The 23,501-nt window shown below is 46.6% G+C and overlaps 1 protein-coding gene across 3 annotated transcripts in view; it reads left to right on the plus strand.

The window, feature by feature from the left end:
* The window catches only part of LOC139263884 (uncharacterized), a 58,950-nt gene that overhangs the window by 25,281 nt on the left and 10,168 nt on the right, over nt 1–23,501 (plus strand). The window lies entirely within an intron of this gene.

Genomic DNA, 23,501 nt, shown 5'->3' on the forward strand with positions numbered 1-23,501 from the left:
GGCAGCAGGTTCATCCCCTTCAACATTTTTTGTCAGCTGATGCTCCTCCTCCTCTTCCTCGGGCTCAGTGGTGGTGATGGTGGTGTCACGCTCCTCCTCCTCCTCCTCCTGTTCACCAGGTGCTAGTGCAGATGTTGGTTGCACCTCGACCAGCGTCTCAGGATGACCTTAAAAGCACATTTGAGCTTATGACAGAGCTTATTAGAACATAACTGTTATATATGTAACCTTGTATTTACTCTGTACAGCCACCAGAAGGCTCAGCCATTGGCATAATCCCTTGGGAGCACAGGTATTTAAGGAGGCTTCACTGGTTGGAAAGGCACTCTGGAGACCTGCAATAAAAGACTACGGTCACACTTTACTTTGAGCTCACCGTGTTCAGTCTGACTCTTTCTCCATACACAACAACTGCCGACGAGATACAGATAGCGAACCCAAAGATGCAGAGAATATGTGGGCATCCTGGAGAAATTCTCGGAGGGAGATGATTGGGAAACTTTTGTGGAGCAACTCAATCAATGAATCAATGCTTCGTGGCCAATGAGCTAGATGGGGAAGAGAGCGCTGCCAAACAAAGGGCGATCCTCCTCACCATCTGTGAGGCACCAACCTATGGCCTTATGAAGAATCTGCTCACTCCAGCGAAACCCACGGAGAAATCGTATGACGATTTGTGCACACTGGTCCGAGAGCATTTGAACCCAAAGGAAAGCGTTCTGCTGGTGAGGTACCGGTTCTACACCTACAAAAGGTCTGAAGGCCAGGAAGTGGCGAGTTATATCACCGAGCTAAGATGCCTTGCAGGACATTGCGAATTTGAAGGACGTTTGGAGCACATGCTCAGAGGTTTTTTTGTACCTGGCATTGGTCACGAAACCATACTTCGCAAACTTTTGACTGAAGGGACCCCAACCTTGAGTAAGGCCATCGCAATAGCCCAGGCATTCATTGCCACCAGTGACAATACGAAGCAAATCTCAACACACAAGTGCTGCTACAAGTACTGTGAACAAAGTAGTGATGTTTTCGAATCGTAACGTACAGGGCAGGTCACACATACCTGCAGCTACACGTCCGCAGGTGTCTTGAGTCCACCATCAAGGGTGATGAATGCAAGGCCATTAACACCTTGTTGGCGCTGCGGGGGTGATCATCGTCTCCATTCATGCTGATTCAAAGAGTACGTTTGCAAGGGCTGTGGAACAATGGGACACCTCCAACGAGTGTGCAGGTGAGCTGCAAAGCCTGTTAAACCTGAAAACCACCATGTTGCAGAGGAGGACAGATCCATGGAGGATCACGACGAACCAGAGCCTTCGATAGAGGAGGCAGAGGTACATGGGGTGCACACATTCACCACGAATTAGCCCCCCGATAATGCTGAATGTTGAACTAAATGGACTCCCGGTGTCAATGGAGCTGGACACGGGCGCGAGCCAGTCCATCATGGGCAAAAAGACTTGCGAAAGGTTGTGGTGCAACAAGGCCTCAAGGCCAGTCTTAACTCCAGTTCGCATAAAACTAAGAACTTAGATGAAAGAACTGATACCTGTAATCGGCAGTGCGACTGTAAAGGTCTCCTACGATGGAGCGGTGCACAAGCTACCACTCTGGGTGGTACCGGGCGAAGGTTTCACGCTGCTCGGCAGGAGCTGGCTGGGAAAGATACGCTGGAACTGGGATGACGTCCGAGTGCCATCGCCCGTTGACGACACTGCGTGTGCCCAGGTCCTAAACAAATTTCCTTCGCTGTTCGAACCAGGCATCGGGAAATTCCAAGGAGCAAAAGTGCAGACCCACCGAATTCCAGGGGTGTGACCCATCCATCACAAGGCGAGAGCAGTACCATACATGATGAGCGAAAGGGTAGACATCGAGCTGGACCGGCTGCAAAGAGGGCATCATTTTCCCGATCGAGTTCAACGAGTGGGCCAGCCCTATCGTCCCAATCCTCAAGGGAGACGGCACAGTCAGTTACTTTGTAATCGCCATAGATTCTATCAATCGTTTCTCCCTGCAGGACCAATACCCACTACCAAAGGCCGACGATCTCTTTGCAACACTGGTGGGAGGAAAGACGTTAACGAAGCTGGATCTGACTTCAGCCTACATGACGCAGGAAATGGAGGAATCATCGAAGGCCCTCGCCTGCATCAACACGCACAAAGGTCTTTTTGTTTATAACAGATGTCCATTTGGAATCCAATCGGCGGCAGCGATATTCCAGAGAAACATGGAAAGTTTACTGAAGTCGGTCCCGCACACCATGGTCTTCCAGGACGACACCTTGGTCACAGGTTGGAACACAGTCGAGCATCTGCTGCAGAACCTGGAGGAGGTTCTTCGTTGACTCAACCGGTGGGGCTCAGGTTAAAATGCTCAGTGCGCTTTCCTGGTGCCTGAAGTGGAGTTCCTAGGAAGGAGGATTGCGGCGGATGGCATCAGGCCCACCAACACGAAGGTGGAGACAATTGAGAACGCACCGAGGCCACAGAACGTGACAGAGCTGCGGTCGTTTCTGGGACTCTTGAACTACTTTGGTAACTTCTTACCGGGTCTCAGCACATTGTTAGAACCACTGCATGTCTTACTACAAAAAGGGGACAAATGGGTTTGGGGCAAAAGCCAAGAAAATTGTTATACTCAAACAAATTGCTTGTGTTGCATGATCCGTGTAAGCGTTTGGTACTAGCATGTGATCCGTCGTCATATGGCGTTGGGTGTGTATTGCAACAAGCTAATGATTTCGGGAAACTGCAACCGGTTGCCTATGCATCCAGGAGTCTGTCTAAGACTGAGAGAGCCTACAGCATGATTGAGAAAGAAGCGTTAGTGTGTGTTTATGGGGTAAAGAAAATGCATCAATACCTGTTTGGGCTAAAATTCAAATTGGAAACTGACCTTAAGCCACTTATATCCCTGTTCTCCGAGAGTAAAGGGATAAATATCAACACATCGGCCCGCATCCAGAGGTAGGCGCTCACGTTGTCCACTTACAACTACGCCATCCGCCACAGGCCAGGCACAGAAAATTGCGCCAATTCTCTCAGTAGGCTGCCATTGCCCACCACGGGGGTGGAAATGACGCAGCCCACAGATCTAGCTATGGTTATGGAAACATTTGAGAGTGAGCAATCTCCCACCACTGCCCGGCAAATCAAAACCTGGACAAGCCAGGACCCCTTATTATCTCTAGTCAAAAAATGTGTGCTTCATGGGTGCTGGTCCAGTGTCCCAGTGGAAATGCAGGAAGAGATAAAGCCATTCTAGCGGCGCAATGATGAAATGTCTATACAGGCAGACTGCCTTCTTTGGGCAATCGAGTAGTGGTCCCCAAGAAGGGCAGAGACACCTTCATCAATGACCTCCACAGTACCCGCCCAGGCATTGTAATGATGAAAGCGATGGCCAGATCCCACGTGTGGTTGCCCGGTATCGATGTAGATTTAGAGTCCTCCGTTGAAAGATGTAATACATGCTCACAGTTAAGCAATGTATCCAGGGGAGGCGCCACTAAGTTTATGGTCTTAGCCCTCCAAACCGTGGTCGAGAGTACATGTCGACTATGCAGGCCCGTTCTTGTGGTTCTAGATGCGTACTCCAAGTGGATTGAATGTGAGATGATAATGTCGGCTAGCACGTCCGCTGCCACTACTGAAAGCCTGCTGGCCATGTTTGCCACACATGGCCTACCCAATGTCATGGTGAGCGACAACGGTCCATGTTTTACCAGTGCTGAGTTCAAAGAATTCATGACCCTTAACAGGCTCAAACATGTCACATCTGCCCCGTTTAACCCAGTGTCCAATGGTCAGGCAGAGAGCAGTGCAAACCATCAAGCAAGGCTTGAAGAAGATAACTGAAGGATCACTGCCGACTTGCCTATCCCGAGTCCTGCTTAGCCACCGCATGAGACCCCACTTACTCGCTGGGATCCCACCTGCTGAACTGCTCATGAAAAGGTCACTTAAGACAAGGCTCTCTCATTACTTCACCCTGATCTACATGAACAGGTAGAGAGCAGGCGGCTTCAACAAAGTGCATACCATGGTAGAAACGTAGAAAATAGGTGCAGGAGTAGGCCTTCGAACCTGCACCACCATTCAATAAGATCATGGTAATTTCCTCAGTGCCCCTTTCCTGATTTCTCTCCATACCCCTTGATCCCTTTAGCCGTAAGGGCCATATCTAACTCCCTCTTGAATACATCCAATGAACTGGCATCAACAACACTCTGCGGTAGGGAATTCCACAGGTTAACAACTCTCTGACTGAAGAAGTTTATCCTCATCTCAGTCCTAAATGGCCTACCTCTTATCCTGAGACTGTGTCACCGGTTCTGGATTTCCTCAACATCGGGAACATTCTTCCCGCATCTAACCTGTCCAATCCCGTCAGAATCTTGTACGTTTCTGAGAGATCCCCTCTCATCCTTCTAAACTCCAGTGTACAAAGGCCAGTCGATCCAGTCTCTCCTCATATGTCAGTCCAGCCATCCCTGGAATTAGTCTGGTGAACCTTCGCTGTACTCCCTCCTCAGATTAGGAGACCAAAACTGAACACACTATTCCAGCTGTGGCCTCACCAAGGCCCTGTACAACTGCAGTAAGACCTCCCTGCTCCTATACTCAAATCCCCTAGCTATGAAGGCCAACATACCATTTGTCGCCTTCACCGCCTGCTGTACCTGCATGCCAGCTTTCAATGACTGATGAACCATGACATCCAGGTCTTGTTGCACCTCCCCTTTTCCTAATCTGCCGCCATTCAGATAATATTCTGCATTCCTGTTTTTGCCCCCAAAGTGGATAACCTCCCATTTATCCACATTATACTGCATCTGTCATGCATTTACCCACTCACCTAACCTGTCCAAGTCGCCCTGCAGCCTCTTAACGTCCTCCTCACAGCTCACACTGCCACCCAGTTTAGTGTCATCTGCAAACTTGGAGATAATTCACTCAATTCCTTCATCTAAATCATTAATGTATATTGTAAATAGCTGGGGTCCCAGCACTGAGCCCTGCGGCACACCACTAGTCACTGCCTGCCATTCTGAAAAGGACCCGTTTATCCCGATTCTCTGCTTCCTGTCTGCCAACCAGTTCTCTATCCATGTCAGTACATTATCCCCAATATCATGTGCTTTGATTTTGCACACCAATCTCTTGTGTGGGACCTTGTCAAAAGCCTTTTGAAAGACCATATACACCACATCCACTGGTTCCCCCTTGTCCACTTTGCATCCTCAAAAAATTCCAGAAGATTCGTCAAGCATGATTTCCCTTTCATAAATCCATGCTGACTTGGACCGATCCTGTCACTGCTTTCCAAATGCACTGCTATTTTCATACTTTATGATTGATTCCAACATTTTCCCCACTACTGATGTCAGGCTAACCGGTCTCTAATTACACGTTTTCTCTCCCTCATTTTTTAAAAAGTGGTGTTACATTAGCCAACCTCCAGTCCATAGGAACTGATCCAGAGTCGATAGACTGTTGGAAAATTATCACCAATGCATCCACTATTTCTAGGGCCACTTCCTTAAGTACTCTGGGATGCAGACTATCGGGCCCCAGGGATTTATCAGCCTTCAATCCCATCAAATTTCTCTAACACAGTTTCCCGCCTAATAAGGATATCCTTCAGTTCCTCCTCCTCACTGGACCCTCGATCCCCTAATACATCCGGAAGGTTATTCGTGTCTTCCTTCGTGAAGACAGAACCAAAGTATTTGTTCAATTGGTCTGCCATTTCTTTGTTCTCCATTATAAATTCACCTGAATCTGACTGCAAGGGACCCACGTTTGTCTTCACTAATCTTTTTCTCTTCACATATCTATCGAAGCTTTTGCAATCAGTTTTTATGTTCCCGGGAAGCTTTCTCTCGTACTCTATTTGCCCCCTTTTAATTAAACCCTTAGTCCTCCTCTTCTGAATTCTAAATTTCTCCCAGTCCTCAGGGTTGCTGCTTTTTCTGGCCGATTTATATGCCTATTCTTTGGATTTAACACTGTCCTTAATTTCCCTTGTTAACCACGGTCAAGTCACCTTCCCCGTTTTACTTTTACTCCAGACAGGGATGTGCAATTGTTGAAGTTCATCCATGTGATCTTTAAATGTTTGCCATTGCCTATCCACCGTCAACCCTTTAAGTATCATTTGCCAGTCTATTCTCGTCAATTCACGCCTCATACTGTGAAAGTTTTTCTTTTACCTTTCCTTAAGTTCAGGACCCTAGTTTCTGAATTAACTGTCACTCTCCATCTTAATAAAGAATTCTACTGTATTATGGTCACTCTTTCCCAAGGGGCCTCGCACAACAAGATTGCTAATTAGTCCCTTTTCATTACTCATCAACCAGTCTCGGATGGCCAGCTCTCGAGTTGATTCCTCGACATATTGGTCGAGAAAACTGTCATGTATTCAACCAGCATTGTAACCCATGTATAATCTGACCTAAGTTGTACACTGTGAGAACAATGACCACTAGGTGGGAGACACTCCTAACCTGGGCCTTCAGGTACAAAAGGGGAAGCTCCACCCACCTTCATCACTTTGAGTGCTAAGGAATAAAGGACAGGTCACAGACTGACCTCTCAAGCATGGGCTTCGTGTGCATTTATACTGTATAGTAAGGACCTATCAAAAACCATCCCTAATACACTCCAGGAAATCCTCCTCCACCGCATTGCTACCAGTTTGGTTAGCCCAATCAATATGTAGATTAAAGTCGCCCATGATAACTGCTGTACCTTTATTGCACACATCCCTTATTTCTTGCTTGATGCTGTCCCCAACCTCACAACTACTGTTTGGTGGTCTGCACACAACTCCCACTAGCGTTTTCTGCCTTTTGGTATTCCGCAGCTCCACCCATACCGATTCCACATCATCCAAGCTAATGATCCTCCTTACTATTGCATTAATTTCCTCTTTAACCAGCAACGCCACCCCGCCTCCTTTTCCTTTCTGTCTATCCTTCCTAAATGTTGAATACCCCTGGATGTTGAGTTCATAGCCTTGGACACCCTGGAGCCATGTCTCTGTGATGCCAAATACTACATATCCGTTAACTGCTATCTGTGCATTTTGCTGTAATGTGGCCCTTATTGTTTTTTGCCTTGGGTTTCTCTGCCCTCCACTTCTACTATTCTCCTTTCTATCTTTTGCTTCTGCCTCCATTTTACTTCCCTCTGTCTCCCTGCATTGGTTGCCATCCCCCTGACATATTAGTTTGACTTCTCCCCAACAGCACTAGCAAACACTCCCCCTTGGACATTGGTTCCGGTCCTGCCCACGTGCAGACCGTCCGGTTTGTACTGGTCCCACCTCCCCCAGAACCAGTTCCAATGTCCCAGGAATTTGAATACCTCCCTTCTGCACCACTCCTCAAGCGACGTATTCATCTGAGCTATCCTGTGATTCCCACTCTGACTAGCACGTGGCACTGGTAGCAATCCTGAGATTACTACTTTTGAGGTCCTACTTTTTAATTTAGCTCCTAGCTCCCTAAATTCGTCTCATAGGACCTCATCCCGTTTTTATTTATATCGTTGGTACCTATGTGCACCACGACAACTGGCTGTTCACTCTCCCTTTTCATAATGTCCTGCACCCGCTCCGAGACATCCTTGACCCTTGCACCAGGGAGACAATATACCATCCTAGAGTCTCGGTTGCGACCGCAGAAACGCTTATCTATTCCCCTTACAATCGAATCCCCTGTCACTATAGCTCTCCCACTCTTTTTCCTGCCCTCCTGTGCAGCAGAGCCACCCACGGTGCCATGAACTTGGCTGCTGCTGCTCTCCTCTGATGAGTCATCCCTCTCAACAGTACCCAAAGTGGTGTATCTGTTTTGCAAGGGGATGACCGCAGGGGACCCCTGCACTACCTTCCTTCCACTGCTCTTCCTGTTGGTCATCCATTACCTATCTGGCTGTGTACGCTTTACCTGCGGTAAGACCAACTCACTAAACCTGCTATTCACGTCATCCTCAGCATCGTGGATACTCCAGAGTAAATCCACCCGCAGCTCCAGTGCCGCAATGCGGTCTGTCAGGTGCTGCAGGCGGATGCACTTTCCGCACATGTAGTCGTCAGGGACACTGGAAGCGTCCCTGACTTCCCACATAGTACAGGAGGAGCATAACACGTGTCCGAGCTCTCCTGCCATGACTTAACCCTTAGATTAACTTAATTTGGCAACAACAATGCTAAAAGGTTACTTACTGAGAAAGAAAATGTGTTGCACATGTGTCACGCAAGATTGAAATCAATGATCCTGTATTTGTATTAAATTATGGACATGTTCCCAAGTGGCTTCCTGGCACTATCGTTGCCAAAGAGGGAGCAGGGTTTTTCGGGTTAAACTTTCAAATGGATTCCATACATTTCACTACCACAAAGCTGTAGCGGCTGCATCCCCTGCTTCTTATGCATGGCATGACATCATTCATATATTGCATTATAATTACAGGACATTGCATTATTTTTTAATACTGTTTGACACATTACTCATTGGACGCATAGCTGGGCTCCACCAGACCGCGGGTGGTGGCCGAACAGCTTTCATGGCCCACCAGCGCAGCTGCACACTCTTCTAGGTCAGTCAAGGGTTGTAGCTGAGCAGAGCCCCCCCCCACCCTGGTGTGTCTCTGCTCAGCACGATTGTTAGATATCTTCTGCAAATGAGAAAAGAGTATAGCATAAGCTAATTGACTAGGTAGTATCTTAGAATCACAACAGTTTAAAACGTTACATGCTACAGCTTGACACACAAACATCTCTCTATACTGCAGCAGCCAGAGTGATTTCCATCCATCAAACGCTCCCAGGGCAGGTACTGCACAGGGTTAGATACAGAGTAAAACTCCCTCTGCATTCTCCCAGGTTCAGAGCCCTGTCCGGATCTTAACAAGGAGTTTATGTAATATTTTTATGACTAACAAACTTAAATTCAATCCAGGAGATTCATTATTATAATTAAAATTTGCATGAGTACAATATAAAATGCAACTTACTCTTGCTGCAGCTGCCAAGCTGTTCCAGCATTTCTGGCACTGGTCCGACCCCCTCGCCTCATGGGATGCCGAGGACACCACCTCCGCGATCTCTGCCCAGATTTTCCGATACACACGGGGTGGGGTTTCCCGTGCACACCCTGAGTCAGTTGTCCCCACCGGGAATGTACTTCAACGAGGGCCTCATTGGCCTAGTCACTAAAAGGTTTTGCCTTCTTCCTCTCCCCTCAGCATCATGATGCATTTTTGACATTACTTTAAGGTTTTATAAAGTTTAAGTTAGATTTCAAGCCTGCTCTGTTGTCTTTTTTGCTATTCGCTGCTCCACTGCCTTCTGTCGCTCGCGCGCTCCTTTTTTTTCTCTCTCTCTCCTTTTTCTCTCTCTCTCTCTCTCTCTCTCTTTTTCTCTCTCGCTCTCTCGCTCTTTTTCTCCCTCTCGCTCCCTTCTGCGCATGTGTGGATGACCCCTGACCTCCCAAAATGCGGGAAAATCAGTCACCAAGAAAGAAAAATCGTATTCGCAGTAGGTCGTTGCTAGGGAAGCTTTTGCCTTCCACATCGCTGGGCGCACGTCACATCGCTGACTGTTCGCATCGCCCATTTCACATCACTGGCCTATCACCGAGAGGAAAATTGTAATCCAAAAAATGGGCGATGTTCCATTGATCGGTAAGGCTGAGACATCATGCATCGCTGGAACATCGCCCATTTTTTTGCACGATAGCCAGCAAAGTGGAATGTGTAGCCACTGTTCCTCATTTATTGCTCCCAATGCTGGTGCCTTCTGTAATACCTCCTTTAAACGAATGAAAGCTTCATGACAACTCTCACTCTATTCCTTTCCTAAGAAGCCTCAACAAAGGAGCTGCCACAGCTGCATATCCTTCGATAAACTCACTGCAGTAACCCGTTATTCCCAGGAAAGACCTTACCCCAGACGCGTCCTTAGGAACGGGTAGCTCCTGGACTGCCTTTCTCTTGGCTCCATCTATGGCTCTCTCTCCCACTCTAATGGTCAATCCTAGAAACTGCACCTACTCTTGGCTGACTTGAGCTTTCTTTGGATTCACTTTAAAACCTGTTTCTTTTAACAAATTCAACAATTCACTCAATAATGGCATGTGGTCTTCCGCACTTTCGGAGACTAACAACAGATCGTCCACATATTGGACCAAACAATCTGGCTGCCTAAAACCTTTTAGTGCCTCGGCCATACTCTGGTGAAAGATTGAGGGACTGTTGTGGAAGTCTTGTCCACGTATACTGCTGACCCTTAAAGGTAAAAGCAAATTTATATTGGTCCTCCCGTCTCAGGGGAATGGACCAAAACCTGTTTGAAATGTCCAGCACGGTAAAAGTTGTTGCGGCCGCAGGTATACTCCCGATCAAATCTGCTACCACTGCTACCATGGGTGCACGGGCTAGAATATTTTTATTCAGGACTTGGTAATCTACCATGGCTGTCCATGAGTTATCGGACTTCTTTACAAGCCATAGGGGTGAATTTACATGTGTGGCTATGGTTCTTAACACACCTTGCTCCACCAGGGAATTTATAGCAATTTCCAAATCCTTTTCTGCATCCTGGGGAAAATTATACTGTTTCTGGGGCTGTGTCATCGGATCCCCATCTATCTTCACCTCTAACCCAGTTACTCTCCCGCAATTATGCTTGTGTGTTGCAATTGCATCTATATTCTCCCATATATGCCCTTGATACCTGGCCGGAACGTTATTAACTAATCTTTCTAAGTCTTAACTCCCTTTCGGCTTCATCGTACAGTTGCTGCCTTTATCTGTACTGCCCCTGGGAATCATTACAACCTCATCCATCCTATCTGCATCAACTGCCCTCCATAGACAATTGTTCTTCATATCCACTATGGCGTGGTGTGCCCTGAGAACTCTCAACCCGGGCTGTTCCCACTTCATAAAAATACATTCCCACTTTGTTGTGTTAGGTCCTAATTCTATGGTTAAGGGTTTTGACACTGTCCCAGCCTCTTCATTACCTGTAAAACCTGCCCATGTAAATGGGACTCTGGATTCGGTGAGTGGACAATTGTGCTAGAAGCTCCTGTATCTACCAGATACCTTCCCCTCACTGCTTCCACCTTTACATCTACACATGGCCTGCCCCACTCATCTACCACAGGTACTCTGGCTGGGCGCAACATGGGGGTCCCTTTTCACCCACTGCAGTGTCCAGCTTTCCTTCACCCTTGCCCATAACCTGCTGTAATGCGGCCACTAAAATCTGTACTGGATTGTCGGTTACCTTCCTTTGACCCTTCTTTGCCTCAGCACCCTTGCAACCTGGCTTTCCTCCTCTCGGGAGCCTACAATCCTTGCTCCAGTGAACCAACTTCCCACAGTTAAAACACCCTCTGGATGGACCCGCATTACCTCCCTCTTGTCTCCATTATCTCTTTGCCCTAACATCTCTTCTTACTTTGTGCACTTTCCCTTTTTGTTTCTCCTCTTCCTCTTGTCTGGACTTAAATGCTAGAGTCAATCTTCTCAATACCCCTGCCTCAGTATTTTGGTGATCGTCTGGGTCAAACCATGCTTTGACCTTCGCTCTGAGTCATGGTAAACTGTTAGCCATTATGGTTCTCAGCCAATGGTTCCCCTATTAAGTCTGCCCGTACCAGATTTCCTCCAGTGGTCCTTAAATAAATAGGCCACAGTCGATCTGCAAATGTATTGGGTGATTCGTTTACTTGCTGCCTAGTCTGTTCTACCTGCCAGGAAGGATGACCTTGACTGTACCCTAACGCTGCCAAGATTTCCTCCTTTAAGCCCTGTGGGGTTCCTCCACCTAACTTAGTGGCTGTTGAAAAACTCTGATATAGCTTCCCTTCTAGGGAGAGCAGTGTTAACTTCACTATCTCCTCCTCGCTGCAGTTATTGATACCCACTATCTGCTCCAGTTGGCAACATGAGCGAAGGCATCCCCTCCTTGCTTTAATTTTGCCATACCAGTCAGCATCTCCTGCAGCTGAAGTGGCGTGTATGGGATCACATAGTCGCTCTGTTATGGTGCCCGACCACCATTTGGTGGGAGTGGACCGAACTTCTGCTGTCTTGAGAGACACATCGGTCTCAGGGGTCCCAGTGCCTCAGGAGCTGGCCGATGCTCACTATACTCAGGCCCATCGTCTGACTCTTCCCCCTCTGGGTCCCAAACTTCCTCGCCTTCCACGGTTGCTATGAGACAAATCAGCCCTTTAGCCCTATCTAACTCTGCCATTAACTGGCAGATTACTTTACAAGGTCGGTGATCTGCCCCCTCATAACCCTGCTTCTGCGCTACCTGGTATGCTATTTTTTAATCTTTCTTAGCTGTTCTTCTGCTGTTTAGAGAGAGTCAAAGTGCCTTTCACTCTGCTCGATGTAAGTCTGCTGCTGCCTTTTGCAGTCGGTCACCTTACACTGCAAATATTCTAGGTGATTACGCGCCATTTCTTCTTTAATACTTTGGTCCTGCCTTTCTCTCTTCAAATTGCTTATCTCACCTTTTGATTCCCTGCTCTCATCCTCAGCTGTCCTACCTTTTCCCTTAACAGTTGCGTTTGCTTCTGCAGGCACATGAGCCAAATCGCCTTCTCTTTTGACCCTTTGTGGTTACTACTAACTGTCCACTCTGCCGCCTTTTCCTGCGGATCCCCAGAGTGTAGCATTTCTCGTGGCTCCGAAATGTCCAGTTTGTTGCATATATATGCAGCTACCTTAGCCTCCATGGACTTCGTACGGCTACTCTTAGCCGCTGGCTCTACTGCGTTTTGCTGCAGTGAGTCCATTTCCAGTGCCTCAGGCTGAGAAATTATTCCTGAATACCTTGGTTTCCTCTGAGACCTCCTCATTATTCTGGCTTCTCTCTGTGGCTACCCCAGTCAACCCGAGATTACTCCAGCCTATCCAAGACTGTTTCTCTCCTCCGGTTGCCCTGGCAATCCGTGAGATTACTTCTGGCCTCCCTGAAACCCGTTCACATTCTACCCACGATGCCTTTTCTCTGTGGCTACCCTCGTCAACCAGGGATTACGCCAGCCTACCCAAGACTGTCTCTCTCCTCTGGTTGCCCTAGCCGCCCTTGAGATTATTACTCCCTCCAACTACCTTAGCCAACCTGAGACTTAATCAAGCCTCCCCAGGGTTTCTTGTCCGTGATCCTATTCCAAACTCCGAGGTCGTGCCGCAGTCGCCATTTTATGTAGGGTGTTCGTTTTCCACTCTACTTTGATTTATAGACCTCGGGAATTACAGGAAGGACTCCACGTAATGCAAAATTTAGGCTTAAACCCAACTGTTAGTTTATTGCACACAAACCAACTAAAAGTTACAGAACAAGACTTTTTGGAGATTGATCGAAGACATACAATCACCCAGCCAGCCAGTTGCTGCTGTTGTCGATTGTAGGCTCGTGGAGCTCGGGAAGACGGTGGGTCCCGGCTGCTTGCTTCTCCGCTTGTCTCTCCTTCTGCTCGTGTTTCCTCCTTGTCGTCTCTCTCTCTCGTTCTTTCTGTTGTTCCCCTTCATGGTCGTTGTTCCTTTTGCTCTGAGGTGTTTTACTTCTGTGAGCTCCTTCATAGATATCCATTCGATGATACCAATTATACAAGTCTCCTGCTGGGCTGCTTTCAGTTAATGTGTCTGGATGAGTCTCGATGGCTGTAATGATGGGTTTGGATCTGTTTGAATGGCCACAATTCGCACCTCGCTAACTGTTGCTTCCACCACTCGTCTGTGCATGGAATCGGCAGGGCCAAAGATAACTCCTTATCTTTTATGCCTCGCTATCCAAAAATGCACGCCTTGTGGGATCCTTTGTGGTCCTGGATTTTCGCAGACTTGTAGTCTCCATAGGGAACTGTTTTTTCCCCTCCGGCCAATTAATCCATGGGCTTCTCTGCTTGACTGTATCAAAACCCTTTGTCTTGATGTTAATCGGGTCTCGCTGCTGGCCACAGTAATTGCATTAATCTGTTATGAGCCACCATCTGCCCCAGGCTGGTACTCTTTCTTCCACCCAACAATCCCACAGGTTTTTGTTTAAACGATTTCAGTCCATGGCTTCTTGCTGTGCCCTGATTATGAAACGTGTAAACCCTTACACACCACACACTACTGCCCCCCCCCCTCCCCCCCCTGATTATCATAAGCCATGATGAGGCCTTGGACAAAGTGGACCACTATACAACCCTTGGGAGTCTACTGTCAACAAGGGCAGATGTCGATGACTCAGTCCAACAGCGCCTTCAGCGTGCCAGTACAGCCTTCAATCACCTGAGGAAGAGAGTGTTTGAAGACCAGGATCTCAAACCCGGCACCAAGCTCATGGTCTACAGAGCAGGAGGGAAACCTGCCCTCCTATGTGCCATGGTCTACAGAAACATGGACTATGTACAGCAGGCAGTTCAAAGCACTGGAGAAGTATCACCAACACTGATTGGCAGGATAGGTGCACCAACGTCGATGTTCTCGCTCAGGCCAACGCTTGATCAGCTCCAATGGACGGGCCACATCGTCCGCATGCCCGATACTAGACTCCCAAAACAAGCGCTCTACTCAGAGCTCTGGCACGGCAATCGAATCCCAGGTAGGCAGAGGAAATGCTTCAAGGACACCCTTAAAGCCTCCTTGGAAAAAGTGCAACATCCCCACCGGCACCTGGGAATCCCTGGCCCAAGACCGTTCAAAGTGGAGAACACCTCGAGTCTCTTTGCCGAAGCATGCAGAAGCCAAGCACAAACAGCGGAAGAAGCATACGACAACCCAAACACCCCACCCACCCATCCCTTCAACCATCACCTGCCCCGCCTGTGACAGAGACAGTAGATCTCGATTTGACTCATCAGTCACCTGAGAACTCAGTGTGGAAGCAAGCAATATGAATGTCAACAGCTCATTCCATTTCAGATCTGCAAGGCACTTTAAGAAACACCTTAGTGGTTGAGTTTTTCCCACCTTGGTTGAATCCAAGGGACTGCCTAAGAAGAAGACATGTAAGGGCATGAAGTTGCTGTACTTGCCCACTAGTTATCCACTAAACCTTGGTGCTGGAGGACTGCAAACATAATAGGAGTAGAAGAAGGCCATTGGCCCCTCGAGCCTGCTCCGCCATTTAATAAGATCATGGCTGATCTGATCCTGGGCTCAGCTCCACCACCCTGTCCGCTCCCCATAACCCTTCACTCCCTTGTCATTCAAACATCTGTCTATCTCCAGCTTTTAAATATATTCAATGACCCAACCTCCACAGCTCTCTGGAGCAGAGAATTCCACAGATTTACAACCCTCCGAGAAAAAAATTCCTCCTCATCTCCGTTCTAAATGGGCGACCCCTTATTCTTAAACTATTCCCCACAAGTGTAAACGTCCTCTCTGCATCTACTTTGTCTTTACATGTTTCAATAAAATCACCTCTCATTCTTAAACTCTAATGAGTATAAGCCCAAACTGCTCAACCTTTCTTCATAAGTCAACCCCTTTATCTCAGGAATCAACTTGGTGAACCTTCTCTGAACTACCTCCAATGCAAGTATATCCCTCCTTTAAATAAGGAGACCAAAACTGTATGTAGTACTCCAGGTGTGGTCTCACCAATACCTTGTACAGTTACTGCTTTTATAACTCCATCCCCCTTGCAATAAAAACCAATATTCCATTTGCCTTGCTGATTATTGCTGTACTTGCATACTAAATTGTTGTGTTCCATGCACAAGGAACGCCAGGTCCTCTGTACTGCAGCATTTTGTAATCGCTCTCCATTTAAATAATAATAGCTTTTTTATTTTTCCTGCCAAAGTGGATAATCTCACATTTTCCCACATACTCCATCTGCCAGATGTTTCCCCACACAATTAGCAGATTCTTTGTGTCCTCCTCACAACTTGCATTGCCATCCATCTTTGTATTATCAGCAAACTTGGCTACATTACACTTGGTCCCTTCATCCAAGTCATTAATATAAATTGTAAATTCCTGAGGCCCCAGCACCAATCCCTTTGGCACCCCACTAGTGACTGTTTGCCAACTGGAAAATGACCCATTTATCCTGACGCTCTGCTTTCTGTTAGTCAGCCAATCCTCTATCCATGCTAATATATTATCCCCAACTCAGGGAACTCTTGTCTTGTGCAGTATCCTTTTATGTGACACCTTATCGAATGCCTTCTGGAAATCCAAATACACTACTGGTTCCCCCTTATCCACCCTGCTCATTACATCCTCAAAAAACTCCAGTAAGTTTATCAAACATGATTTCCCTTTCATAAAACAATGCTGACTCTGCTTGACTGTATTATGCTTTTCCAAATGTCCTGCTAGGAGATTGAAGAATTAATTGATTGCAAGCACAGGGCATTTCTGAGCCTTAAACAGCAACCCAACTCGGGAGCAGCAAAGCAGCATTACAGATGGCTAAAGGCTAAGGTCCAAGAAAAAACCAGGGAGCTAAAGAACAGGTGGTGGATGGAGAAAGCACAGGAGATACAGCAGCTTGTCAACAACCATGATGTGCGAGGATTCTTCACCGCAGTCAAGGCCACATATGGACCAAACTCCCAAGGCCTCACCCCACTCCTAACCAAGAACGGGGAAACACTCATCAAGGACACCGAGGCAGTCAGGGCCCGCTGGAAGGAACACTTCAAAGATCTCCTCAATCGAGACTCTGCCTTTGCCTTTGACTCGAGTGTTCTCAACTCCATTCCATAGCATGCTACCCGCCACCACCTCAGTGAGACCCCAACACTGCATGAGGTAGAAAAGGCCATAAGACAGCTAAAAAACAACAAGGCTACGAAAGTGGATGGAATCCCTGCTGAGGCACTGAAGTATGGCAGAGAGGCACTACTGGCGCGAATACACGACCTCATCTCTCTCATCTGAAGGGAGGAGTGCATGCTGGGAGATCTTAGAGATGCAGTGATCGTGACCATCTTTAAAAAAACGGGACAAGTCTGACCGGTAACTACAGCGGAATCTCCCTGCTATCAACCACTGGGAAAGTCGTCGCTAGAGTCCTCCTCAACCGTCTTCTCCCCGTGGCTGAGGAGCTTCCCCCGGAGACGCAGTGCAGATTTCGTCCCCTCCCGGGGCACAACGGACATGATTTTTGCAGCGCGATAGCTGCAGGAAAATTGCAGGGAACAGGACCAGCCCTTATACATGGCTTTCTTCGACCTTACAAAAGCCTTTGACACTGTCAACCGCGAGGGTCTATGGAGCGTCCTCCTCCGTTTCGGATACCCCCAAAAGTACGTCACCATCCTCTGCCTGCTCCACGATGACATGCAAGCCATGATCCTGACCAACGGATCCATCACAGACCCAATTCACGTCCGGACCGGGGTCAAGCAGGGCTGCGTCATCGCCCCAACCCTGTTCTCAATCTTCCTCGCTGCCATGCTCCACCTCACAGTTGATAAGCTCCCGCTGGAGTGGAACTAAACTACAAAACCAGTGGGAAGCTGTTCAACCTTCGCCAACTCCAGGCCAGGTCCAAGACCACTTCAACCTCTGTTGTCTAGCTACAGTACGTGGACGATGCCTGCGTCTGTGCACACACACAGGCTGAACTCTGGACATAGTCAACGTATTTACCGAGGCATATGAAAGCATAGGCCTTATGCTAAACATTAGTAAGACAGAGGTCCTCCACCAGCCTGTCCTCGCCGCACAGCACTGCCTTCCTAGACATCAAGATCCATGGCGTGGCCCTGGACAATGTGGACCACTTCCCATATCTCAGGACCCTCCTATCAACAAGAGCGCAGGCATTGACAATGAGATCCAACACCGCCGCCAGTGCAGCCTTCGGCCGCCTGAGGAAAAGAGTGTTTGAAGACCAGTCCCTCAAAACTGTCACCAAGCTCATGGTCTACAGGGCCGTAGTAATACCTGTTCTCCTGTATGGCTCAGAGACGTGGACCATGTACAGTAGACACCTCAAGTCGCTGGAGAAATACCACCAGTGATGTCTCCAAGATCCTACAAATCCCCTGGGAGGATAGACGCACAAACATTAGCGTCCTTCTCCAGGCCAACATCCCCAGCATTGAAGCACTGACCACACTTGGTCAGCTCTGCTGGGCAGGCCACGTAGTTCGCATGCCAGATATGAGATCCCCAAAGCAAGCGCTCTACTCGGAACTCGTCCACGGCAAACGAACCAAAGGCGGAAATGTTACAAGTGTCGAAATCTCGACTCTCAATATACGACTCTGACCCCTTCAGCTCCGGCAGATGTTCTTTTAATTTTTACTTGCAGCAAGGGAAGAGTCTCACTCAGTCAAAGGCTAAGCAAAGACCTCAAATATGGTACAGTTTCACAAGGTATTTATACAGTAAAAACAAGTTATGGTCCCATTCTGTGTATTGGTTCTGCCTTTGCAGTCAGCGAATACAGAGAAAGAGTTAATTACCACATCCTTGTCTTGACATTGTTTCCAAATGTCTCCTTTGTCAGGGTTATTAGTGGGCCAGTCAGCCATTACTCGATTAGAGTGTGATAATGTGCTATTACCGACCTTGCATTGTGTCCGGATTGTCCAGTTTCCTGGTCAGTTATTTGGGCCCATGATTTCCATGGTGGTTGATTGGGTACTTGGTTTCTTGCATAAAATGGATGAGTTCTGTACAAGAGATAATGGCTGGTAGTTTGAGTATCTCTTCGGGGGTGAATTGATAATACAGGGGAGCACAATGGGTGGTACTTATCTCAGCAACACAGTTTAATGTTGTCTAGTGGCTATTAAACAGCCATCAGCAGTTCCAGTCAGGGTTAGCATGTTTATGCAAACAGACTGTCGCAGAAGTTTCTGGAAGGACCAGGACTCCATTTTGTTATATGTCAAAAAGAGTACAAAAAACAGTGTAATGCAGCTTTAAAAAAAATACATTTCCACACAAGGACACCCTCAAAGCCTCCCTGATAAAGAGCGACATCCCCACTGACACCTGGGAGTCCCTGGCCATAGACCGCCCTAAGTGGAGGAAGTGCATTCGGGAGGGCGCTGAGCATGCAGAAATCAGGCCCAAGCAGCTGAAGGAGTGTGCGGCAAACCAGGCTCCCTGCCCACCCTTTCCCTCAATGACTATCTGTCTCACCTGTGGCAGAAACTGTGGTTCTCGTATTGGACTGTTCAGCCACCAAAGAACTCATGCTAAGAGTGGAAGCAAGTCTTCCTCGATCCCGAGAGATTGCCTATGAAATGAAATGGGCTATTGCTTCCTAACTAATGGACTCCATAATTTTCCTAACAATAGATGTTGGGCTAACTGGTCTATAGTTTTCTGCTTTCTGACTCCCTCCTTTTTTAAATAGGAGCATTACATTTGCAGTTTCCCAATCTGCTGGGATCTCTCCAGAATCCAGGGAGTTTTGGTAGATTGCAACCAATGCATCCACTATCCCTGCAGCCACATTTTTTTAAGACCCTAGGATGCTGGCCATCAGGTCCAAGGGACTTGTCCACCTTTTAGTCCCATTATTTTACCGAGTACTTTTTCTTTAGTGATAGTGATTGTTTTAATTTCCCACTCCCTATAGCCCCTTGATAATCTATTATTGTGATGTTTTTAGTGTATTCTAATGTTGTACCATTGTTGAAAAAGGGAGAAGGGGATAGACCGAATAATTACAGGCCAGTCAGCCTAACCTCGGTGGTGGGCAAATTATTGGAAAAAAATCTGGGACATTATTAATCATCATTTAGAAAGGCATGGATTAATCAAGGACAGTCAGCATGGATTTGTTAAGGGAAGGTCATGTCTGACTAACTTGATTGAATTTTTTTGTGGAGTTAACAAGGAGGGTAGATGAGGGTAGTGCATTTGATGCAGTCTACATGGAATTTAGCAAAGCTTTTGACAAGGCCCCACATGGCAGATTGGTCAGAAAAGTAAAAACCCATGGGAACCAAGGGAAAATGGCAAGTTGGATCCAAAATAGGCTCAGTGGCAGGAACAAATGGGAATGGTCGATTGGTGTTTTGTGACTAGATGGCTGTTTCCAGTGGGGTTCTGCAGGGCTCAGTACTAAGTCTCTTGCATTTTATGGTATATTTCAATGATTTAGACTTCAATGTAGGGGACATGATTAAGAAGTTTACAGATACAAAAATTGGCCATGTGGTTGATAGTGAGCAAGAAAGCTGTAGACTGCAGGAAGATATCAATGCACTGGTCAGATGGGCAGAAAAGTGGCAAATGGAATTCAATCTGGAGAAGTGTGAGGTAATGTATTTGGGGAGGGCTAACAAGGCAAGGGAATACACAATAAATGGTAGGATACTGAGAAGTGTAGAGAAGCAGAGGGACCTTGGAGTGCATGTGCATAGATCCCTGAAGGTAGGGCAGGTAGATAAGGTGGTTAAGAAGGCATACGGGATACTTTCCTTTTATTAGCCAAGGCACACAATATAAGAGCAGGGAATATTCTTTGTTCCAGTCCTGCTCGGATTCCCTCCCTCACTTTTTCCGATACATTGATGATTATCGGTGCCGTTTCCTGCTCGCGGCCTGAACAAGAAAATTTAATTCACTTTGCATTCAATTTTCACCCTTCCCTCACCTTCACATGGTCCATCTCAGACTCTTCCCGTCCCTTCCTCGACTTCTCTGTCTCCGACACCCTGGTCCATTCCACAGTCTCCTCCAGCACCTCCTCCCCTTCCCAGGACACCTTCCCGTGCAAGCGCAGGAGATGCAACACCTGCCCTTTTATCTCCTCCCTTCCCACTGTCCAGGACCCCAAATACTCCTTCCAGGTGAAACAGCAATTTACTTGTACTACTTTCAATTTAGTATGCTGTGTTCACTGCTCACAATGTGGTCTCCTCTACATTGGGGAGACCAAACACAGATTGGGTGACCGCTTTGTGGAACACCTCTGTTCCGTCCATAAGCGTGACCCCGAGCTTCCGGTCGCTGGTCACTTTAACGCTCCACTCCCAATCTGACCTCTCCATCCTCCACTATTCCAATGAAGCTCAACGCAAGCTTGAGGAACAGCATCTCTTCTTTCGTTTAGGCACTTTACAGCCTTCTGGACTCAACATCGAGTTCAACAATTTCAGACCGTAACCTTTGCCCATATTTTTCTCATGTAATTTTTATCTCACTTTCCCATGGCAGCTGGTAATTATCCTGCCATTCACCCAATCTAAATTAATCTTTTTCTAACTTCTGCCATTACCATCTCAAGTCGGCCCATCATCCCTTTTGTCTCTCAAATCTCTTCTGTCTTCCACCCAATCACAGACCTTTTTGTTTTCTTTTACTCCCCTCCCCCTTTCAGTGCTCCTTAAGAATCTGTTCTTTCGAACATTCGGCAGTTCCGACGAAGGGTCATCAACTCGAAACGTTAACTCTGTTTCTCTCCACAGATGCTGCCTGACCCGCTGAGATCCAGCATTTTCTGTTTTTATTTCAGATTCCAGCATCCGCAGTATTTTTCTTTAGTATAAGAGCAGGGAGGTTATGCTTGAACTGTATAAAATACTATTTAGGGTCCAGCTAGAGTACTTTATACAGTACTGGTCACCACATTACAGGTAAGATGTGTGATTGCACTAGAGACTACAGAAGACATTTACGAGGATGTTGCCAGGATTGGAGAATTTTAGCTATGAAGCAAGATTGGATAGGCTGGGGTTGTTTTCTTTAGAACAAAGGAGGCTGAGGGGAGACTTGATTGAGGTGTATAAAATTATGAGGGGCTTAGATAGGTCCTTCCAATTCACTCTATTTCCCTTAGCAGAGAGGTCAATAACCAGGGGACATAGATTTAAAGAAACTGGTAGAAGTATTAGAGGGGATTTGAGGAGAAATATTTTCACTCAGTGGGTGATGTTGTAACGGATTTTTTCGCTTTGTTGCTTTAAACGTCGAATTACACACACTCAGTTGTAGTAAAGGCCGGATCGGGTATTTTATTTAGACATTCAGACATTCATACTAAAAAAAACTCTCTGCTTGCAAAGGTAGGTCTCCAAGAAGTTACACACCATTCGCGATTACAGTGTCTCTACAGTCCATATGTGTCTGCAAAAGTCAGTTCCATCTTTTATACCTAAAAAGCCTTTGAACTCTTATTTCTTTGCATTTAGACAATCATGGCTAACTGCTTTCTGAATCACTTAACATTCAGATATCATCAAGTAGTAACAAGGTACTCAAATACTTTAATGTCATGAATTACTATTATTCCCATAGTAACAAGGTACTCCAATACTTAACATCGTTTAACATACAGATGATGCCATCAAATAGCAACAAGGTACTCAAATACTTAACATACAGACAATGACCAGCTACTCATTTCAATGGCTAAAAGGCACTATATCGTCTGGCAGCCTCTTTTGATCCAAACTTCCAATCTTCCTGTTTTTTAATCCAAACTTCAATCTTCCAACCATCAACCCTTTCGATCTCCAGACCAGGTGCTGAAGCAAAGAGTTCAGGAATGCGGGCCTGCACTCCCACAGGTGATAGGGGTCTGGAACTCTGTCCCTGAAAGGGTGGTAGAGGCAGAAACCCTGATTGCATTTAAAAGTATTTGGATATTCACATGAAGTGCTGTAACCTACAGGGCTATGGACCAAGAGCTGGAAAGTGGGATTAGGCTGGAGAGTTCTATTTTGACTGGCACAGACACGATGGGCCAAATGGCCTCCTCTGTGCCGTAAATTTCTGTGGTAAACACACCAGAAATGATCGGGCTAGTGCATTCAGGTGCAAGTTCAATTTTAACCGTGTGCAGTAATGGACACCAAACAGCCTCTCTGGCACTGAATATTTACTTTTACAAGTATGGAGTCTCATTCCTTCAGATTTTAATTATTGTTGGAGATTTTTTTTAATTTTCTTTCTCTCCCCTCTCTCTCAATCCCTTCTTTCGCACTTTAGTTCACTTTCTGTACATGATTTTACATTGAATTAAATATTCTAATTTATACTTCCTAGTTTAGACGCTGTGTGTCTGTGATGATTCTTCAATCTGATTGGTTGAAGAGTCTCATTGTTTTTTCCTGTTCACTCATGCCATAGATCCCCTGTAGAGGGTGCCATGCTGAAGTTAATGCTCTAAAGTCCACAAATAGTCTGTGGGTAGCTGCAAGCGAAATAAACGCGAGCGTCGTTCCTTTGCCACTGACCCCAAAATTTGGGCCTTTGGGTTTCTCTGCAAATCACACAACACTGACCAAAAAAAACCTTTGTTTTAGTTGAAACTAGGCAATTCTGTGAATCTCAAACATATCTATCCAATAAGAGAATGAAAGAATTTTCATGATCTTCAATTCTTTCAATGTACTTAATATCCTGAAAACAGCTTGACAGTTTGAATAGGAATTTTCCACCTTATAAGCTGAAATGTTCCAACATTGATCCATCAGTTTAAAAAAAAAAATACAAACAAATGAAATATATAATACTGCTCATTGATTTTCATCTAACGAT

Source organism: Pristiophorus japonicus, chromosome 5, assembly GCF_044704955.1.
Source record: "Pristiophorus japonicus isolate sPriJap1 chromosome 5, sPriJap1.hap1, whole genome shotgun sequence".
NCBI classification, from domain to species: Eukaryota; Metazoa; Chordata; class Chondrichthyes; family Pristiophoridae; genus Pristiophorus; species Pristiophorus japonicus.